We start from the raw sequence: 20,580 nt of genomic DNA on the forward strand, positions 1-20,580 counted from the left end.
CCTTCCCAAGTTCAGACTGAGCAGTGGAAAATAGTGATGCTGATGATATAAAGGTAGAAGCAAGTTTGTAGGTAGCAGCTTTGTTTGTCACACGATGAGAATGGCACAGATCCAGCTAAGTATATCCAATAATTAGAAGAGCATCTGCTTTCATATAGGTGAACAGATTCAGTGAGTTTAGAAATTTGAGAGGGAACAAGAAATTGAGCAGATTGCTGAGCCGTTATCAGCGAAAACTCCAAATGGAGGTCAGAGTCATTTGATTAGTCAGAAATTGCTGGAAATTAGTTACAAATTTTGACGTGCATGTACAGTATATACTCATATATATGTGTGGTGCCTGCTCATGCACCATATATTTTCATGTTGGATAAAGTTAGCTGAAGGTCTGTCTTGATTTAGAGATCACTGACCCTGCAGCAGATCCTTCCTTTATTTATCCATCAAGCTCATGAGCAAAGATTTCTTTGTGACATCTTCAAACCACTTCCTTGATCAGAGTCCAGCAAATCCTTTGTGCTTTGTGTAAACAGCAACATGATTAAATATGTGAAATTTCTATTAAGAAAGCTGAATACTCACTCAATTGATAATTCTAGCTTTCCATTAGAAGTCACTTAAAGTGACAGCACGTCACAAAGGAATAAACAGTCCCTGCACTGCGTCTTCTCTGAGACGGGCTTTGTGTGGGTAAACAAACTGACAGCTATACCGACACATTTCTAAGTCGTAGAGCCCTTCTAGGTACGCTGTGTGACACAGGCCTATAGGCTGCTAACGGCTACACTTTGATGAATGTATTTAGAGCCGGCGATAGATAGAAAAGTGAGGAAACAAAGACCTCAACTATAAATTGTGGTTGAATCATAAGAAGGAATCATAAGGGTGGGGTGCAAGTTTGGTTGGGAACATTGCATACCACTGGGACAATTTTTCATTAATCTGAAATACAAAATCGAGAACTGAGTATAGCGTTTAGTTATTTTTAATTTTTTTAGGTCATTTTATATGAATAAATAAGAGACATTAAAAGTACCACTGGTGAGAATTTAAAAGTGCGCAGTAAAATGTTTGAAAGAGTCTGCCGTATTGTAAGACAGTATTGCTGCAGATTTTGATGAATTGTATTTTTTTTTACTGATCAGGCAAGCTAGTGGTAGTAGATTTAGAACTGTTATAAAATGAGTAGTATACCTTTTCTTTGTTACTATAACTAAGAATTAAATAATACAAGACTTAATACTATTCTTCATATCATGCTTTAAACAAAGCAGAAATTGTTGATATTATTAGTGTGATGATAAGTTTTCCCTCAAAGGTTTAATATTCTTTAGCTATCAAACCTAAACAACATGTTCTCTTTATTTATCTTCAGTGCTTCACAAAAGTATTCATATCCCTCAAACTTTTTCACATTTTGTTACATTACAGCCACAAACTTCATTGCATTGTATTTGGATGTCTTGTGATAAATCGTGCTAAGGTTGTTGTCCTGCAGGAATTTCCAACTGAGCCCAGTGTTTCAAACTGTAACATATTTTTCATTCAAACCTACCATGTATTGACCTTAATATATCTTCTCATCAACTCTAACTAGCTTCCACACTCCTGATGGAAAATGTTCACCTACGTTTTATTAACTTACCACATCAAACCAAGTAAAAATAAACAAAAGTTTGTAGTTGTAATATGTCAAAATAAAAAAAAAGATCAACATGTATAAGTACTTTTGAACAACACAGCTCTGAAGCATTTAATTTAGCCTCCAACAATCTCTTAGGGTGAAAAAAATACATTTTATCAGTAAGACTATGATGGACAGCTACATTTAAAAAACCAGCAACCCTTGAAAGGTGAGTTTCTCCAATGTTCTCAGTATCAGACATTCCATATCCGTGTAAAAAAAATCCCTCTTTGCGAAAATTATTTTATCCTCTATACGATAATAGCCCCACAGGAAAACCTGCCAAGGTGCTCCTCACCTCTACCTGCAAAGCTGGTGTGGGTCACCCTTAGTGGGAGCCGTGAAGCTTTGCGGCTGGTCTTTGTTCATATCCACCTTTCCCTGCATCACCGCCTGTGCGCCTATTTCCTCCCATGTCTCCTTAGGCTTAAAAGTGAGCTCTGAGGAGTAATTAATAACCATGATTCACTAGATGTAGCCTGCATTTTCTCAATGAGAGCTGAAATCACAGGGGAGGGATGTCATGACGCATGCATGTCTAATGACTAATGGTGTAAATCCATCGCTTCAGCTGTCTCAAATTGATATGAGCAGTGTGTTCAACATCTGTGTGTGCAGCAACATGGAATATCCACGATCCAAATGTCAAGTATTGGTGGAAATCCAGATGAAGATTTTTTTATATCATCAAGCCTGTTGAAATGTTAAGGGACTGTCCAAAGACTAATAGTCAGAAAGAGAAGATGCAGAGAAAAATGAGGCTAAAGAAAAGGAGAGACAGCTTAAGAAAATAAGTGCTGTGTGATTTTTTGGGGGGGCGGGGGAGTTTGGCAGTGATGCACCACTTTTCGAGGCAGCCTCTGAAGCATTTCTTTAAGAAACGGCCTCATTTCCTCTCGCTGCCTGTAATCTATGACGCCCTCACCTTGCGTGCATTAGCCTTTTGCTGTGATTTGATTTGTATCAGCCCGTATAACGCCGGTTGCTTTGGATGTGCTGAGTGATCCCTCCCTCCGCCTCCCCATCCTTCTGCGTTGCCTGCTAATTGGAGTGTAGAGAGTACCCTTAATTATCCTGTTAGTAGCTCTGCTAAAAGAGAGCCAACCCTGGCACAGTCTGTTGCAGATGACAGCATCTACATGCAGCCGCTTTCCACGGAAATCCATCACTAACCTGTAAGACGGGAAATTATTGATGCCGGCAACATGAGGGAAAGTTGGCAGTCAAGAGTGTAGGAGTTTTAAAATATTCTTTCCATATCTGGCACAGTATGTTACTTTGACATTTCTAGATTTTCTTTCAGTTTGCAGCTGTAAGGATTTTGCTCCCTCCTTCTATTAATGCATTTCTCTACAGATATATCATAAATAAATATTTTGGCGTTTTCATGTCCATATTAAGAACTGCTATGCAATGCTGTAGAAAAATAATCATAGCTCCTGAAAATGTTTCCATCTTACAACTACAAACGTCTTTGTTTTGGGGTTTTATGTGATAAACCAACAAAAAGTAGTAATCGGAGGTGCGGCCAGAAGACATTCACAGCTTAGGTAGGGGAGTCACTTGACGGGACAAATATCAGTCCTGCATTCCGACAATCCTGGCCTTTATGTAAGAGAGGCAAAAAGAACTCTAGCTTAATATTTACCCCATGATGTTATGGGACATAGCATGGAAGAAGATGCTATGCGTGGATGAGACCATGATTGAAATTATGCATCACAATAAACAGACCGTGGGGAGTCCTAACTTTTCTTTTTTTGATTCAGCTGTGATTGTTTATAGTTGTATATAAGTATATATCTCCTCGTTAGTATAGTGGTGAGTATCCCCGCCTGTCATGCGGGAGACCGGGGTTCGATTCCCTGACGGGGAGTGAAGTTTGTTTCAGGTCCCTCTTGAAAATGAGATCTAGATCTCAATGGGGTTTACCTGATTAAATAAAGGAATATACAGTGTATATATATACTATAGTAAGTAAATATAACTATATAAGTATAGATCAGAGCTAAATCCACAGCAATGCCTGAAAAAAACCCCTAATTATTAGATTTTTTATTTAAACCAAATATTTAGCCCTATAGATGTGCAAAGCCCTTGTTCTACTAAGCATTGAGTGAATTTGAATCAATATGCTATATCACCTCTTTCTTTTTTCAAATTTGATATTTGGATAGAAAAAAGTTTTTAAGGCTTTCCTTCATCTTTACAATTATTTACTAAAGTACATACATAAACTCTTATTGAAATGCATTTTAGTTAGTTATCAAAATGTGATAAACTTCTAGGGTTATGGATACTTTAGCAAAATAATACCTGTGCTATTCACGGTTCACTTAAATTACACTGCCTCCATTTATTTAAATCATTGACACTTCTGAAGACATTTACATGGTTCTGAAGACATTTACATGGTTTTGGATGAGACATGGATTTGAGACGATGTTAAACCTCCTCCCAGGATGATATTCAGAAACTCTTTTTGCAACAAATTCATTTCACAAAACACAAAATTATTTGGTCTTTCATCAGTGTTTCAAAACTATTCATTTCCTATCCTATCTATCTAAAAAAAAACTATCATTCATCCATTCATTTTCTAACACCCTGATCCCTAGTGAGGTCGGGAGGGGTGCTGGTGTCTATCTCCAGCTAACGTTCCGGGCGAAAGGCGGGGTACACCCTGGACAGGTCGCCAGTCTGTCGCAGGGCAACTATCATCTTATTATCCTAAATTCTAGAAATTCAAACGAGCATTTACCCAGTGAGTCTTAGACCCCCAGTGAGTCTTAGACCCCACACATCCTGGACGCAAACTGTTTAAACTTTTACCTTTAGGTTGGTGTTACAGAGCATTATTTGCAAAAAAACAGCTGCCACAGTGACAGGTTTAAAAACCCCAGCTGTCTCTCTGATGAACACAACAAACACCTTGCAGATAGAGTAGTCAGCCATGCTATTGTGAAACAAAATAATATTTGCAAGTTTGCCTTATTTTTCTTTCTTTATATATAGAGAAATCAATTTGGTTGCAAATACATGTACACACTGTTCCTATTATCCTTTATTTTATTTCCTTTAAAGTTTGTATATTTATTCTTTGTGTATGTATGCTTTCAGCGCTCAATACCAAAGTCAAATTTCTTTCTTGTGCACACATTTTTGGCTCATAAATTCTGATTCTGATTTCATTCTGGATAATTTCCCCACAATTGATGGGAGTTATTTCCTACAAAAGTCTGCAGGAGAATGTTCAGCCATCAGTTTATGACCTTAGACTCAGATACACTCAGGTAAAGCAGTATAGGACAGTGACTTGAATAGCCTAAAAATGGTTTTGGAGTGGCCTAGACAAAGTCCAGCTTTAAATGTGTATGATGTCTGGATATAAATGTATTATTCTGGTTTTAAAAGCCAACAGTGTAGCTAAAATTAAACAAAATTGTAAAGAATATGGGCTAAAGTTCCTCAGAGTGATGTTTAAGTCTTACTGCCACATACTGCAAACACTTTATGGCAGTTGTTGCCACGACGGGGTGGCAACCAATTATTTGGTTTACGGGACAATTACTTTTGAAGTCAGGGCCAAACAGGGTTTGATATACATTTTTTTCCGTTAATAACTAAAATTGCCATTGGAAAAAAGCTTTTTGTATTTTCTCAGGTGATCTTTTTCAGATTTTGAAATTTATTTCAAGGTAGTAAGCACTTAGGTGTAACAAAAATATATAAATAAATAAATAAACAAACAAAAAAACCATAAGTAATCAGTAAGAGTACAGCTTTGCACCAGTTTAAATATCAGAAGTTGGACTAAAAATATGCACATATTTTGATCTAGGATGCTAGTAAATGTTCTGAGGTGCAGTCGGTCTGTTTCCTCCCAAACAATATGCAGGCTGCCCCACTCTGTGAATCAGACCATGGTATAGTGAAACTGTGACATATCCCAGTGGTCAAATTCCGAGTTGAAAACCAGGTCAGACTCTGCTCCACTTGGCTGTAAAATCTCAGCCGTTCTCAGTGTCACCAGTCATTGAAAATGTCACTGCCTGTTTCTGGCTTTATTGCAATGTGACACAGTATTGGACACATCTATGAAACGCAAGATCCTGATAGCAATCCGACGAACTATGAATAACCTGTAGAAAAACCAGATCTCAACGTTATGCATGCGTGAGGTGAATTTATGTTTCCCGAAAACCCTGATGGATATAAAAAATAAATAAATAAATAAAACACCAGACCAGGCGCGCTTTTACACCCTGTGTCAGTCACTCTGCGAGGCAGGAAGCATAGAAGGAAGCATCCATAATACAAATACATCAGCAGCGGTTGCAATGCAGAAGTGGCAGGATGGGAACTGCTGCCAGACACATTACAAGGGGCTCTAATGAGGGAGCTCACACTCTCACCCCCTCCTCCTCCGCTTCCTCCCTTTCCCGCCACCGAGGAGGAACGCGAGGCGGGAATTAATTGTGAGGGCGATGGTGGCGAGCGAGCTGAGGAGCAGGTCATTACTGCACGCCTCCTCCTAGAGCGCCGCGGGCAGAGCATGGAGCGCCACGCTGCTCACACAATTCCCATGATCCCACAGGAGGAGGAGGAGGAGGCAGATATCGTGGGGGGACGCAGAGAAAGGGGGACAGGGATGAGGGGGAAGGAAAAACATCCTGGATGGATGGGGAGGGAGGCAGCTTCTTCTTTGTTGGAAACCAAACCAGCATTTTAAAAATGATTTACCTTTAAACGTCATCAGCTGGTGAAAATTTAAACTATTGCTTTGCATCTGGTTCTAATTATTATTTTGTTCAGATTTTTTTTATTTATTTATATTTTTTAATTCATGCAACAACTCATAATAAAAATGACACCTACACAAGAAATAATACGAATAATAAAAGTTGTAAATTAATTTTGTATGCTCATTGGTTCCGATTTAGGGAAGATGTGGGAAAAATTACAGTTTTGCGAGTCTTGTCTTTGCCAGCAAGGTAATCATCAGATTTAGCGGTACGGGAAGCACATGTTGTAATGACTGACTCTTTGTGGGGATTGTCGCCAAAGCCGTGGCATTAAATTGAACACATTGGGCACATTGCCCTCTAGTGGATGTTTTGATGTCTGTGGCACAGCATCAGATACAAGTTTTCCTTCCTATTAACCAAAGTCTGAGTTGTAATTCCGACTGCGAATATTTAAAAGGTGAGATTAATGGATTTATTGTGTCCCTAAATTGTATGATGTTGTACCTGTTTTATGTTTGCAGATATGGGCTTTTGGAGAAAGAGAGCTTGAAAGCCAATTGGTGCAAAAGTAGTACAAGGATTTCAAAATGGTTTTAAATTAAAATCTGGAAAGTGTCATAGGCATTTGTAGTCAGCCTCTTTTCTTCTGGTACCCAGAATCCATTCAACAATTGTCTATACCCTCTTGTAAAGTCAAGGGAGGGCTGATGCCTATCTCAAGCAGTCAATGAGCGACAGGTGGAGTGCATTCTGGACAAGTCACCAGTCGATCGTAGGGCAATACAGAGACAACAGTGCACACACACACACACACACGCACACGCACACACACACACACACACACACACACACACACACACACACACACACACACACACACACACACACACACACACACACACACACACACACACCCGGGCTATTTAGAGAGACCCATTAACCTAACAGTCATATTTTTAGTCTGTGAGAAGAAGCCGGAGTACCCTGGAAGAACCCATTCAAGAGAAGAACATGCAAACTCCCTAACAAATGACCCCATTGTAGGATATGTGCCACTGTTCATCTTAAATTAAATCCAGTACAACTTTGTCTCCAAAAATCAGCTAACAATTACCTTCTGTATAAATACAGCTGTATCCATCAGAGGTCTATTGGAATACCCAGATAGGTCATAGATAATCTTCTGGTCATAGTTAAAAACAAGATTAGGTTACACGGTGCATCTCATGGAGAACTCATCAGCCCAATATCCATAAATGGAAAGAGGCAGTTATTCAGTAGTGACCCGGCAGGTTGTGAGTAGGATCCTGTAGGATCCAAGGCCAGTAGGATTCTGGATTCCAAGTGAATATGTAGTTGGGAAACCAGAACCTAACCAAGGAGAAGCTGCTGGTGTCCTTCTACAAGTGCTCCATAGAGAGCATACTGACCTACTGTATCTGCGTATGGTATAACAGCAGCACTGCGGCTCAAAGGAAAGCTCTCCAAAGGGTTGTGAATACAGCCCAAAAAATCATTGGCTGCCCTCTCCCCTCACTAGAGGACCTGCACAGCGACCGCTGTCTAAGAAAAGCACAACACATCACAAAGGACACTTCTCACCCCGGACATTCTCTGTTCACACTGCTGCCTTCAGGCAGAAGATACAGAGCAATCAGAACAAGAACCAACCGTCTCAGAGACACAGTTTTTACCCGATAGCAATAACAAAACTAAATGCAATCAAAAGCAACCGTTAATCATCATGAATGATGTATGTGAGAATGTGGCTGTTCTTATTTATTAGGGTTTTTTTGGGGTTTTTTTTTACCAGTTACTTGTTAATTCTTACATTGTGTGTGAATTGTGAGACAGTTATTTTTTGTTTTTAAGCATATGCGCTGACTGATGGCACCTTTTAAATTTCGTTGTCCTTGTGACAATGACAATAAAGATTTATCTCTATCTCTATCTCTAGATGTATGAATGAATACTGTGAGTGTTGGGTGAATGAGACTCATAGAATAAAAACCCTTTGACTTGTCAGTATGAATAAAAAAGTCACACACGACGTGTTACGATGAACCTACCGTGGCTGTCTGCCTGAACTGACAAGTACAGTAAGAAAAACAGCAATCAGAGACGCAGAAGCAGGTTAATGGCATCTCTGGAGCAGTTGCAGGAACTCACAGCTCATGTGGGAGTCTAAACCTTGGAAAGCACTGCATATAATGCTAAAAAGCAAATTTAATTCTAATTTTCATGCTTTAATCACTTGGGAGAACTGTTGATTGGTGAGATGATTTCAGTCCAGATTTAATCATTTCTGCAGGTTTTCAAGGATTTTGTTCTGGAGCTAAGTAGCAAGGAAACTGAATGATGCCTCCTCTTTTTTGGTTCTGATACTGGGATATTTTGGGTCTACATGCAAAATGGATAAATGTTGAGAAAACTAACATTGTACATCACTCTGAACAAACCATTTACAAATTGAAACATGGTGTGGGGTGGGGTCTTTTCTTTAGCTCAGATAAGAAAGTGTTGACTTGTGCATTTAAATGCACACCACACATTAGAGATTTGTATTTGTAAAACTAATTTTAAAACAAACTTACATGTTTTAACATGTTTAATAATTATTCATATTTTGTGAGTCTAACACAGCAGAACATGAAAAAAGGTCAAAGGGTGTGAATATTTTTGCTGGGCACCACAAGCACAAAAATGTACAACAATTTTCATAGATCAGACAGAAATAAAGGGTAACAGATTAATTAAAATAGGATAGATCTACATCATATTTAGTAGTATTTGAAACTGTTGTTACTATTATTTATTATAGATGAAAAACACAGAACCCAAGAAACATCAGTAAATAAAGAATAAAACCAATGAAAACATTAAATTAATAAAAGATTATTCAACCCTTTTAAAGATTAGTTTTTTATGTATGTGACTTGTAAGCCTCTTAAAGAGTGAAAGTTTTTTATGTTATTTTGTTTGTACAGCTTATGGGCATAACATTTTTTTCTTTTTTTCTTGAAAAAAAGAAAAAACATCCTCACCAAAATCTCCACTTAATCTCCACTCCAAAATCTCCACTCCACTCATCAAAATACAGCAATCATGAGTATTTGTAAGTCTAATACAGTATTGGTGATGCCAGCAAGTTATGCCAAATGCAATTTAAAAAGTAACAAGTAGATGGCACTATACATGCTCAAAAATGTACATGAAGACATTAAGCACTATCCAGCGACTCAGTGGACATGAAGCATTAACATACAACCCTAAGTCTGCTTTGAACATCTTGTATAGGAAGAATCCGTTACAGTCAAACCAAATATATAAAAGATATTTAACTTATCTTCTGAACTCTGGAACTGGATGTAATTAAGAGCAAGAACAAAATTGTTCAATATTAATGTAAGGAGCCAAATTAGGAGAAAGCACAGTTCATTCTCTGCTAATTCATTATCTATCTTAATTATATATATAAATTACATGTTTACCCTTTTAAGAGTACAAATGTCTAGGGTTTGTACATCAGACCTACCTGAAACTAATGTTTAGCCATCTCATGTTCAAAACTGCAGATATAAAGCAGAAAGACAGTTTCTACTTGAGAGACCAGTATTTTGTCATAGAACTTCCTTCTTTATTGTTTACTGTTGTCTGTATTATTTGTGTTTCTTTTTGTGCTTAAATTGCAGAGTTGTGACGGTGAAAGTAACCATAAGGTAGTTTTTACATCCCCCACAACAACCGCCGGCAAGTTAGAAGATGATTTCGTGTTTGTGCTATCAGTCCATCTCAGCTGCCAGCACTCAGATAACGCTAAAGGAAAGGGGGGTGTTGTTGCTGTCAGACAGTTGGCCAACACGATAATTTCTTCACAAACAGACATGTTTTGCAAAAGATTTAAGCAAATGCTTTTTTGTCTTACAACCACAAGTTTCAATATATGTTAGTGGGTTTTTATGAGATTGATCAAGACAAAGTTGTGCTTATTGTGAAGAGAAATAAAAATAAGACATGGTCTTCATTTGTCTTTTCAAATAAAATAGTGTGGTATCCATCAGACTTAATCCCTCTTTTATACATCATTTTGCTGCAAACCAATCAGGGCTATTTCACTATTGGCTTTGCATATTTAAAGAATAAAACTCCAGCACATTTAATATTTATAAAATGAACATGCAATAATCTAAACCAGGGTGTCCACACTGCTGCATAGCCAAGAACCATCTGTTGCCCTTTGACTAATTCTATGTGGCTTTCCATGCAATCCAAAGATGATACATATTTGGCCTGCCAGATGAATGATGCAGAAAAAAAAAAGTTTAGTTTCAATTAGGGCAAAATTATTACCGACAAATTTTAATCTTCTTGCAATCTTTATTAGGTAGAAAACGTAATTCTCTTTTAAAACTATGTTGGTGGTAAATGGGACCACATCTATTTGACTTTTACTTGAAAGCATGTGTAGATTTTTGTTGTCACAAAAGACAATTTAATAAGTTGAAGGCTTTTTCTCAAAAGCCTTGAGCTCATTATTCTCTCTCATTATTCTCGCTCTTTGCACCTGCCGCGCTGACGTCACAACCGCAAGCGCAAATGCGGCTCTTTTTTTCCGCTTTGAGTTACCATGACAGCTAGAAATGAAGTCTTATTTCAGACGCAAATGAAACAATACTATGAACATTGTTGTCTTCCTAATATAATGTGCTTTTAAGTTTTCATGGATTTCCAAGTGGTCCTGCGCTACCAGTTAAAGCTAACGCCACACAGCAAAGTTTACAGCCTTCACTTCACTCTGGATCAGCTTCTTCAGCCTAAAGAAGAAGGTAAAGGAGCCTCCTGTGTTATTTCCATGGAATCACTTCTGTATTCAGCCTGAAAGAGCGAGTTTATGGGAAAGAGAGAGCAGACCAGAGCCAGACAGCGGAGCTACTGATCCGCCTGTACATACTGCTGTAAACACCGTCCTGCTTCACAAGAAACATGCAAAACTAATAAAGCGAAGTAACACGGAGACCTTAAGGAACACGGCCATATTTTTCTAAAAGTAACAACTTTGAACCTGAACAGTCAGCTGAACTAGAACTCCGACACCAGAGCTGCTCTACTGTTAAGCTATGGGGTTGTTGTGCTTCCTTAGGCTTCAGAAGCAAAAAGCCTGAACCGTAAAATCCCCGTTACTTGGTCTCTGACACTAACGACAATACTTGAACATAAGGTAAAAACATTGTCCGTTAGAATGGATGGAAAATGTTTAGATACTTAAATAGCACATTTTTACAAGAAAATGTCGAGCTAAAGCTAATGTTAGCCACAAAGTTTAAAAAAAGTAAAACTCACCTTCATATCTGTGTATAAGGAGGCGGACATCTTAAAACCTTTCTCCAGCTTACTTGTTGGGGCTTCGGATGATGTACATCATTAACTGTTACCTTGGACAAGCCCTGCAAACACCCAGTGTAAAGAGCCTTTTCAGTAGATCGGAAACGATTGAGCCGCTTTTCCCCGAACACGGAAGCTGAGGTGCAAAGTCAATTTTCCTTAACTGTTCTTAAACGCAACATTGAAATTGAATCACCCCTCCCCCTTGCAGCTGCGCTACTGCAAATTAAAAGAAACATGTTCGTAGTGTATATATGCCCACCCTATACATTGTACAACTATTTGAAAAGACGCCAACAACAAGTTGTTTTCAGAGTAAAATGACACCCTGTGATAAAGAACGGGCGCCATTACAGATGGACGGCTAAGCAGCAGGTATCGCGGTTTAGTCATAGACTGATTTCGTACAATATTTTCTCTTGAACTGTGTGGACATTTAAATATTTACGCCAATATGAGCTTCACTGCTGTTAAATTAAACTGATAAGTGAGCTCAAGCTCAAAGTAATTCTTCAATAACAGCATGCTAGGTGAGCATTTTCAATGGGACATACTATGACCAAGTCTGCAAATGCATTTGCAAACTATGCCGTGCCAGACTTACTGCAATACGTTATTGCTACTACTACCTAATAAATAGCTAGAGCAAGATTAGCTATTAAAGATTTTTTCTGGTGTCAGTAATCTCAGACAAATAAATTAATATGTGGAGTAATCAAAAACGAAACATATACAGCTTGTTACAGGTCTACTATAAGATAAAAATATCTTTAAAATGTATTGTTTCTACTGACACATGTTTTGAAGTAAAACTGTTATTTGATTATATTCTGAATATGCTAATAAGCTTTATATTTAAGCTTTCTTAACTCCCGAGAATAAGAGAAAACTTTCAAGAGTCTTTGAAGCGGCTGTCTCAGTAGCACATTGAAAGATACAGTAGTCTGGTGTATCCTAGCTGCTGCTGCAACAGTACTGCAATACTGGGACAGTTGGTAGGCAGATGGGGTGGAAGGGTGGGGGTCCAGAAGCCACCTGTGTAATAATGGTGAATCGGGATGTTGTTTCAACCAGCCAAGGCTTCTGTTGTATTGTTTAAGATTAACAGTCACAAATGTTGCATACCAGATGTCTGCCCATGGAGGAACTTTATCTCATGTTTGTTCATTCACAGAGACACACGTCACATCTGTGGTGGCAGAGCTGTTTGCTGCAGCCGTCGCCACTGCTGCAAAATGATACACCAACAATGATTTCCAGACTCAACAAGTAAGTCTCGAAGCTATCTGTGTCAAAGTGAATAACGTCAAAGTGTTGGTTATTAAAACAACAAAAAAAAAATCATTTAAAATCTTCTTTATTTAATACAAAAAGAACAATACCCAACAGTGTGTTTCAGCGGTGGACTCACAAAGCCAGAATACATATTAATAAAGTAATGCAAACGAAGGAAAAGCAAATACTATCAACTCTCTGAGGTCATACAAGAAAAAAAACTATGTGCAAAACCAAATCAATATGTGGTAGGGTGCAAAAATATTCACAATCTTTAAATTTTTCACATTTTGTTACATTTTAACAGTGAAATGTTGTGGTATTTTAATTAGTTTTTTATGTAATAGAATAAATAGAATATAATTGTGAAGTGAAATAAAACTGATACATGGTTTTCTAAATTTTTCACACATGAAAATCTAAAATGTGTCACTTATGTTTGTGTTCAGGCCCATTTACCCTTGAATAAAATCGAGGGCAATGAATACTGAGAAACCCTTAGGAGTTTTGTAGAGAACATTAGTGAGCTAACAGTATCATGAAGATCCAGAGCAGACAGGTCAGAGATAAAGTTGTGGACAAGCTGAAAGCAGGGTTATGTTAAAAAAAAAACAAATTTTGGACATCTCAGGGAAAGTCCATCATCTGAAAATTTTAATAGTATGTCACAACTTCAAGCCTACTAAAACATGGCTACAGCTATAGTGACAGGTCAGATAAGGTGATTCATCAGAAAAACAGCTAATGAAATAAAAATTAATTCCTCCAGAGACCTAAGACTGAGGCAGAGGTTCACCTTCAACAGGACAATGACCCTAAACATACAGCCAGAGCTATAATAGAATGAAAATTGCATCAAGTTTGTTTTAAAAACTGAGTTTCCTTCAGAAAGAGATTGATTTTGTTTCTTAGCCAGCAGGGGGTGTTTTTTCCTCCAGCTCTCAATTTATGACTGTATATGTTGTAGTGAATGTCAATGTTAGCAGAATTGAAATTGTGACTTACTTTGAAATTTTGTATTTTATTAATTTAGTGTTGATCATTACAAGACTGTGATCTATACAGATGTATAGCATTTCCAGGTGTCATATGTTTAATCTTTTTCATCTACATAGTTGAAACTTTGAAATAATCTTAGAGTAATCCTTTGTATGTGCCCACTCTTAATATAAAGTATGTGTAAGAGTTGAATGATGATAGTCAGATTTCAGTTTGGAGCTTTGCAGGAGGAGGACAGCACAGCTCCAAGCGTCTTATGTAGCATCTTCACATCTTATTGAGGATCACCGGTTGGACATGATCCGTTCCCAACCCTGCTGTGCGAAAGGGAGTTAATTACTGAAATTGCTCTCAGTCGTCCTCACAAAAAGAGATTGTAAAACGACACAAAGATTGAACAAAAAACAATGACATAGAGGGCAGGATAAAACCTATAATTTCAAATTATTAGGCTTTTACCAAAGGAATGCTGGACATTAATTGATTTGTATTCACTCTGCCTGTGTGTGTATTGCATCTCCCCCCATCTACCCTGTAACCAGAACCCCCGCTGAGGTCTAAACAACTGGGCTATGTGAGTCCCACACTAACAACTCTCCCTTGTCTTTGTAGATAACTACAGGAGGAGGAGCAGCATCTAGTTGGTGAGGTAGGGGGTGGGCTTGGGGCCACTAATTTTGTGTATTGGCTCAAGCAGATTATGCCTAGTTATTACCCCCACATAAACCGCTGTATGTGTAGATTGCCCCAGGAGAGATGTGTGCTGAGCCATGAGTGATTGTGAGAGGTGACACTTTTCTCGGCTTCATGATGAGCTCCGCTAGCTATCAGTCAGACCTCAAAAAGTCCTCCTACTCAGAGGTCGAGGTGGAGGCAGTTGTAAATCAATGGATTCATCACAAATCTGTCGTTAGTGAAAGTCCCCACCTCATTAGGGCCAAATAATTAGCATCAAATAAGGAACAACTACATAGTGGGATCTCACATCCAGGTCATAAAGGTACAGTTTGAAACTTTTCCTGTACTTTTCATAATACAAAATTTTTATTTTATAATTGGAAAATTATTTGTCTTGCTTAGATACTACTATGTACCATGTGTACATTGTACTAAAAAGAAAATGTAGTATAATACAAATAAATCTTTGTCAATTGTCTAGCAGACCTATCGTTATGTGAAAAGAAAAGAAGGATATTCAGTAGTTACGGAATACTATTACAATTAAAAAACATTTTTAATATACAGATTCCTAATCAAAAGCCCAAATCATAACTTGGGCCGCTGTCAAAGAAAGTGAGAACAGCTGACACTTTTTGAGCATTTTAGGTGAGAAAACAGTCAAGTGACAAGTGTGCCTAAATTTTGATTGCCCTGGGTCAGACTGAGGTCAGGGCTCTGTGTTTACACATGAGGTGACGGCACACGCCTGAATTCCTTTGAAATGTGACAGGCGGAGAGCAATGACAAGATTTACAAATTACAGTAGCTGTTGGAGGAAGAAGACTAACAAGAAGCCCAGCTAGAAGCTTTTCTGTCTGAATGCTTCTGCTAGCGCAAAAAGTGATGAAGAGAAAACTGCAGTTTCTAGTGTTATACCTTCATTCAGTGACCTGCAGGATTTTCTTTTCTTTTGTAAAAGAGAAAAGAGATGAAAATACAAGATTAAAGATTAAAATTTCTTTAATTCGTTACTTTAAAGTTGAACATTTACACACACTGAGACCCCTCATAGATTGTTTTTTCGTTCCATGAGTATACTTATTCTAAATATACAGTACAGACCAAAAGTTTGGACACACCTTTTAATTCAATGAGTTTCCTTTATTTTCATGACTATTGACATTGTAGATTCACACTGAAGGCATCAAAACTATGAATAACACATGTGGAAATATGCACTAAACAAAAAAGTAAAACAACTGAAAATACCCCTTATATTCTAGTTTCTTCAAAGTAGCAACCTTTTGCTGTGATTACTGCTTTGCACACACTCTGCATTTTCTTGATGAGCTTCAAGAGGTCGACACCTGAAATGGTTTTCACTTCATAGGTGTGCCCTGTCAGGTTAATGAGTGGGATTTCTTGCCTTATAAATAGTCATGAAAATAAAGAAAACCCATTGAATTAGAAGGTGTGTCCAAACTTTTGGTCTGTACTGTATCTCACAATTAAGCGACAGGTCGAGACATGGACCAGTGGATTGAAGTGAATCCACCAACGTTACACCTCTGATCTGCCTTTTGAGATACTGGCCATATACTGCAATGAGTTATAAGGGGTAGTAGCATAGGATTGTAGAACAAGTGCAATGTAGCACAAATCAAAGAAGAAGGCTGTAGGGGCATAAGTCTACTGGTGAACACAGAGTGGAGAGATTCTCCACTGTCTGTCCTACATCAGAAATATCTTGATTAGCGGAAGCTAATGCAGAAAATATTATCTTGAGGGTGACATGCAGCAACTTTTCTATATATGAGGATTGAGTCACAGATAAAGCCCTGGTGTGTTAAACAGCTGAGTGTTATGAGTTGTAGGCCAGACCCCTTTGGTTCTGCAACCCCCGCTGCATGAAGTGAAAGCGTACAACTTGGCAGATCAAGTTGTTTGATGTGAAATGACAATGTAATCTATAAAAGGGGCTCTATGGGAACAAAAACCTGAAAAGGAGTTGAGTTTACCATCCCATTTAGCAATATGGGAAAGCCCAGATAATGGTCTCAGTTCTTTGTAAGGTACTGATTGGTTAATTTAAAGCATTTCTGAAAATGAAGGCATGCCATTTGATGTATTTGTAAGGGAACACCACAACAGGGGTGTATCACATATTAACACGTTTTGGTGTGAAAGAGAGTGTCTCTCTCCCACTATCAATCCCACTAATGCCAACGCTATTAGCGTTACGGCTGAAAGAATAGGACGTTTGGGAAGTGATTTTATAACAGTATTTCCCCAGATTGTCCAGAGGAAATTCCAGCAAAACTTTTGTGAGAAGCTTGTAACCAAGACATTTGAGCCAAGTCATACAGTTAAAAAGGTCATTTTACATAGGAGTGGAAAAAATGTTAACATTTGGATTTGATGCTGAAAGTATTGAAAAAAACGAACAAAGTAATATATATATATATATATATATATATATATACATATATATATATATATATATATATATATATATATCTGTTTTCTGGTACTTAGCTTATCAAAATATTGTTTAACTTTTTGAAAGGAGAAAAAGCTTAGTCTAATAGTGAGAAATGCATGCAATGAGAAAATAAGGTTTTGTGTATTTCTACACAGCAGATGAAAATTTCAATATTTATATTTATAGTTTAAACTATACAAAAATAATCTTAAAAAGTAATGTGCATTTGTTCATTTTCGGTATGAAGTGCATGCTGACAAAATGGGCATGCAAACTGGCCAAGAGATGAAATAACCCAGAGCCATTGCAGTCTAACTAGTACTGCATTGATTTTAACTAAGATATATAATATAAATATTAAGAAGCTTTGTCTCTTTTTTTCTCAGTCCACAATCATTTTGGAATCAAGATTAAAACAGAGTTATCTAATTCATTTTGGGCAAAGGAGAGCAGCAAGGTTGAGGTCAGAGAGTAAATTTTACTTAGCTAAAATTATGGGATCCATTATCTGCTGTGGTCCAGTCTAATCAGCTTTCTAGCATTAATTCTCTCCACCATCGTTAATAACAACAGGTCTGTGAGTGTGCTGTGGGCGGAGCATGCAAAGAGACTGTACAGTCTGTACACAACATCAGTGTGTTTGGAGCAGATGTCACAGCAGCTGTTTCACTAAACAGGAGAGACGTGTTTTGCTTCTTATAATTTTTAAGCATCTGAAGCTCTGAACCAGCTCTCCTTTTCCACCACCTGTGCTGCTGCTCACATACAGGTAGCTTAATGAGTGTGTTTAAAACAAACTGTGTGTAGCTCCTCTGTCTGGCTCTGTGTCATCTCATTCATTCACGGAGAAACAACTGTGTAGCAATGAATCTGCCTGGCATGCAACCAGCTGAGACTATTTATATTCTGTACAGAATACAAGAAAACTTAAGTGAAACATGACCACACACACTGATTTTCTGTCATAAAAACTCAGTTATTAACGCCAAACTCGACAGAATGACAATTTTCAATCATTTATTTCTGATACCTGATGTGCCTTGAAAGCTTTTGCTACCTACAGTACTGCTAACTAACTAAAGACTGTGCTAATTGGTCTAGCTGTAGCTGATAAACCAGAGGCCATGCTGTGGCAACACTACAGCTCTATGATGCCCAAAGAAGTTAGTGCTTAAACATTTCCATAGTGTGCAAAATCAAGTGAGATTGCTGGTACTTAACTCAGCTGGCCAATAAAACTGGTAATAAGAGTAGAGATTAATTGGCTGTGAAATAGAGCTGCTTAAACTATTTTATCTCAGTTTACCTTTTTGATTATTGACCAAAACAACTTTTTCTTGCACAACTTACTGTCAAAAGAAGCCCTTAGGTCCTGTGTGGTTTGATGGATTTTTATGCAAGTCACTGATTATCTTTTACATTTTTTAAAGAGGAATTGGGTCTAAAATGTGAGTGTATAAGATAACAGTAAATGTGAGGCGTGCAGCTGATGAGCTAATACAAATGACAAATTTTTGTGGTTTTTTTTCTTAAACTGCTAAATGCTCTCTATCGAGTCAGGCTCAGACACATAGACTGTATCGCATTTTCCTCTGAATAGATGTGAGAAAACTTTTAGTGAATAATCTTAGGCAACTTCTGATGGGATAATGCATTATGTGCTTGCCCTAATGTGCAGACTTCATGCAGTTGGAGATAATTTTCTTTCTGTCTATTCAATAACATTAAACTTCAGAAAATGTATATCTCAGTAAATTAATCTTTAAGCTAGACAAACTGACTTGTAGTACAAGGAATGAGCAAAAATTCATTAATGTGGAAAAAATGTCTCCCTGTGATAATAGCAATAAACAATGATGATGTTGGATAACTTCAAAAACTAACAATGGTTTGTTTCTCTTAGTGCTCAAATCATTTTTCTGCTGTTGCTTTGGATCAATGAAAGCATCAATAAATGCTCCATTTATGATTCCAAACTGCCTGCACTTTATTTGTTTAGCAGTGTTTGTTCAATACCAAAAACATTGTGATGATTTTTAAATAGTTTTATCAAAATCACAATATTTACCAAAAAAGACAGAATTAAATTTTAAGTACCTTCCACTTGTCATTTTGATACATTTTAGTTAATAGATGCAATTTATATACATGTATATTGCATATAAATGTAACACTAAGCCACATAAAACTTTAATAGAAACTATTTGATTTTTTAAATTTTTTGCCGTTGTGCTTACGACTGAAGTGAGGAATTTGATATCCACAGTACACTGAACATTAAGTGTATTGTTTTCAATACATAAACCAAAAACACTTAAATTAATTCATTCATTTGCTGGCATTTTTGTAGCCACATTTGGCTGGTTAATAAGAAATACTTATTTGGTTTATGAAAAAAAAATTGTTGACACATTAATTGGCCAAAAAAAGTGACGTCCTTGACTGCAAGATGCGTAAAACTACTCTTTTTGATTTTAATATCGATTACTATTCTTCAGATATGCTGACTGAACTGACTGTTTTTCAGCGGGAACCTGAGGAAAACGAGATGGAAGGAAATGTACCTGTCCAAACAACCACTGAACGACCGCAGCACTAATTGGAGGTACACTCACATAGCAGGGGAAGGACTGCTCTTCATTTATTTGCTCTTAACATATTTGCAAGTAATCTTAAATTTGGTGTCAGTAGTCTTATCTAATAGACGTCGTAGGTCTTACAAGAACATCTCAAAGTCCAAGACACATTTATTATACAGTTGAAACCAGATGTTTACATATCCTGTCTGAAAAGACAGAACCTTTTCTCTTTCTGTCCGATACTAAATCCAATGAAACTTTCTCTTGTTTCTCTGCCTACAAAATGTCTGTATGACTAAGATCAGAGCTTTTTAATAGCCACTCCAAAAATTTAATTTCTTATCCCTATATCACTTTCCAATTAATTTGGTTTTATGCTTTGAGTCACTGTTTAAAAGCATAACTCTTAAACAGTAAACTTAATGTTGCTTAACTTAGTACAAAGTGCTATTTCAACCATATTCTGATAAGCTTTCTCTACCTTGCCAACTTATATCAAGCAGAGATACCTAGAACTTTTTTCTAACTCTAAACAATTAATTTTATTTAAAAATCTATCTTGCTGTCTAATCAAAATGTTACTGTATGGAAATCATGATTATTTTGTGCAAATGCATCACAGTTATCAGTTTATAGATGGTGGTAGTAGTAGTTTGAATATATTCTCTCATTTCATCACACTTGCCAACACACACAAAGATTTTACTATTCCTAACGTACACAAAAAAGGAAATATGTACGATTAAATCTCAGACGGTGAGAAAAAAAGGT

At 37.3% G+C, this 20,580-nt stretch overlaps 1 non-coding gene across 1 annotated transcript; it reads left to right on the forward strand.

Moving 5' to 3' along the window:
• The first annotated feature begins 3,488 nt into the window (after window positions 1-3,488).
• On the forward strand, window positions 3,489-3,560 carry trnad-guc. Its single transcript has one exon. It is a non-coding gene; the product is annotated as a tRNA-Asp (tRNA).
• Window positions 3,561-20,580: the final 17,020 nt, after the last annotated feature.

Source organism: Xiphophorus maculatus, chromosome 5 (genome assembly GCF_002775205.1).
Source record: "Xiphophorus maculatus strain JP 163 A chromosome 5, X_maculatus-5.0-male, whole genome shotgun sequence".
In the NCBI taxonomy this organism is placed as follows: domain Eukaryota; kingdom Metazoa; phylum Chordata; class Actinopteri; order Cyprinodontiformes; family Poeciliidae; genus Xiphophorus; species Xiphophorus maculatus.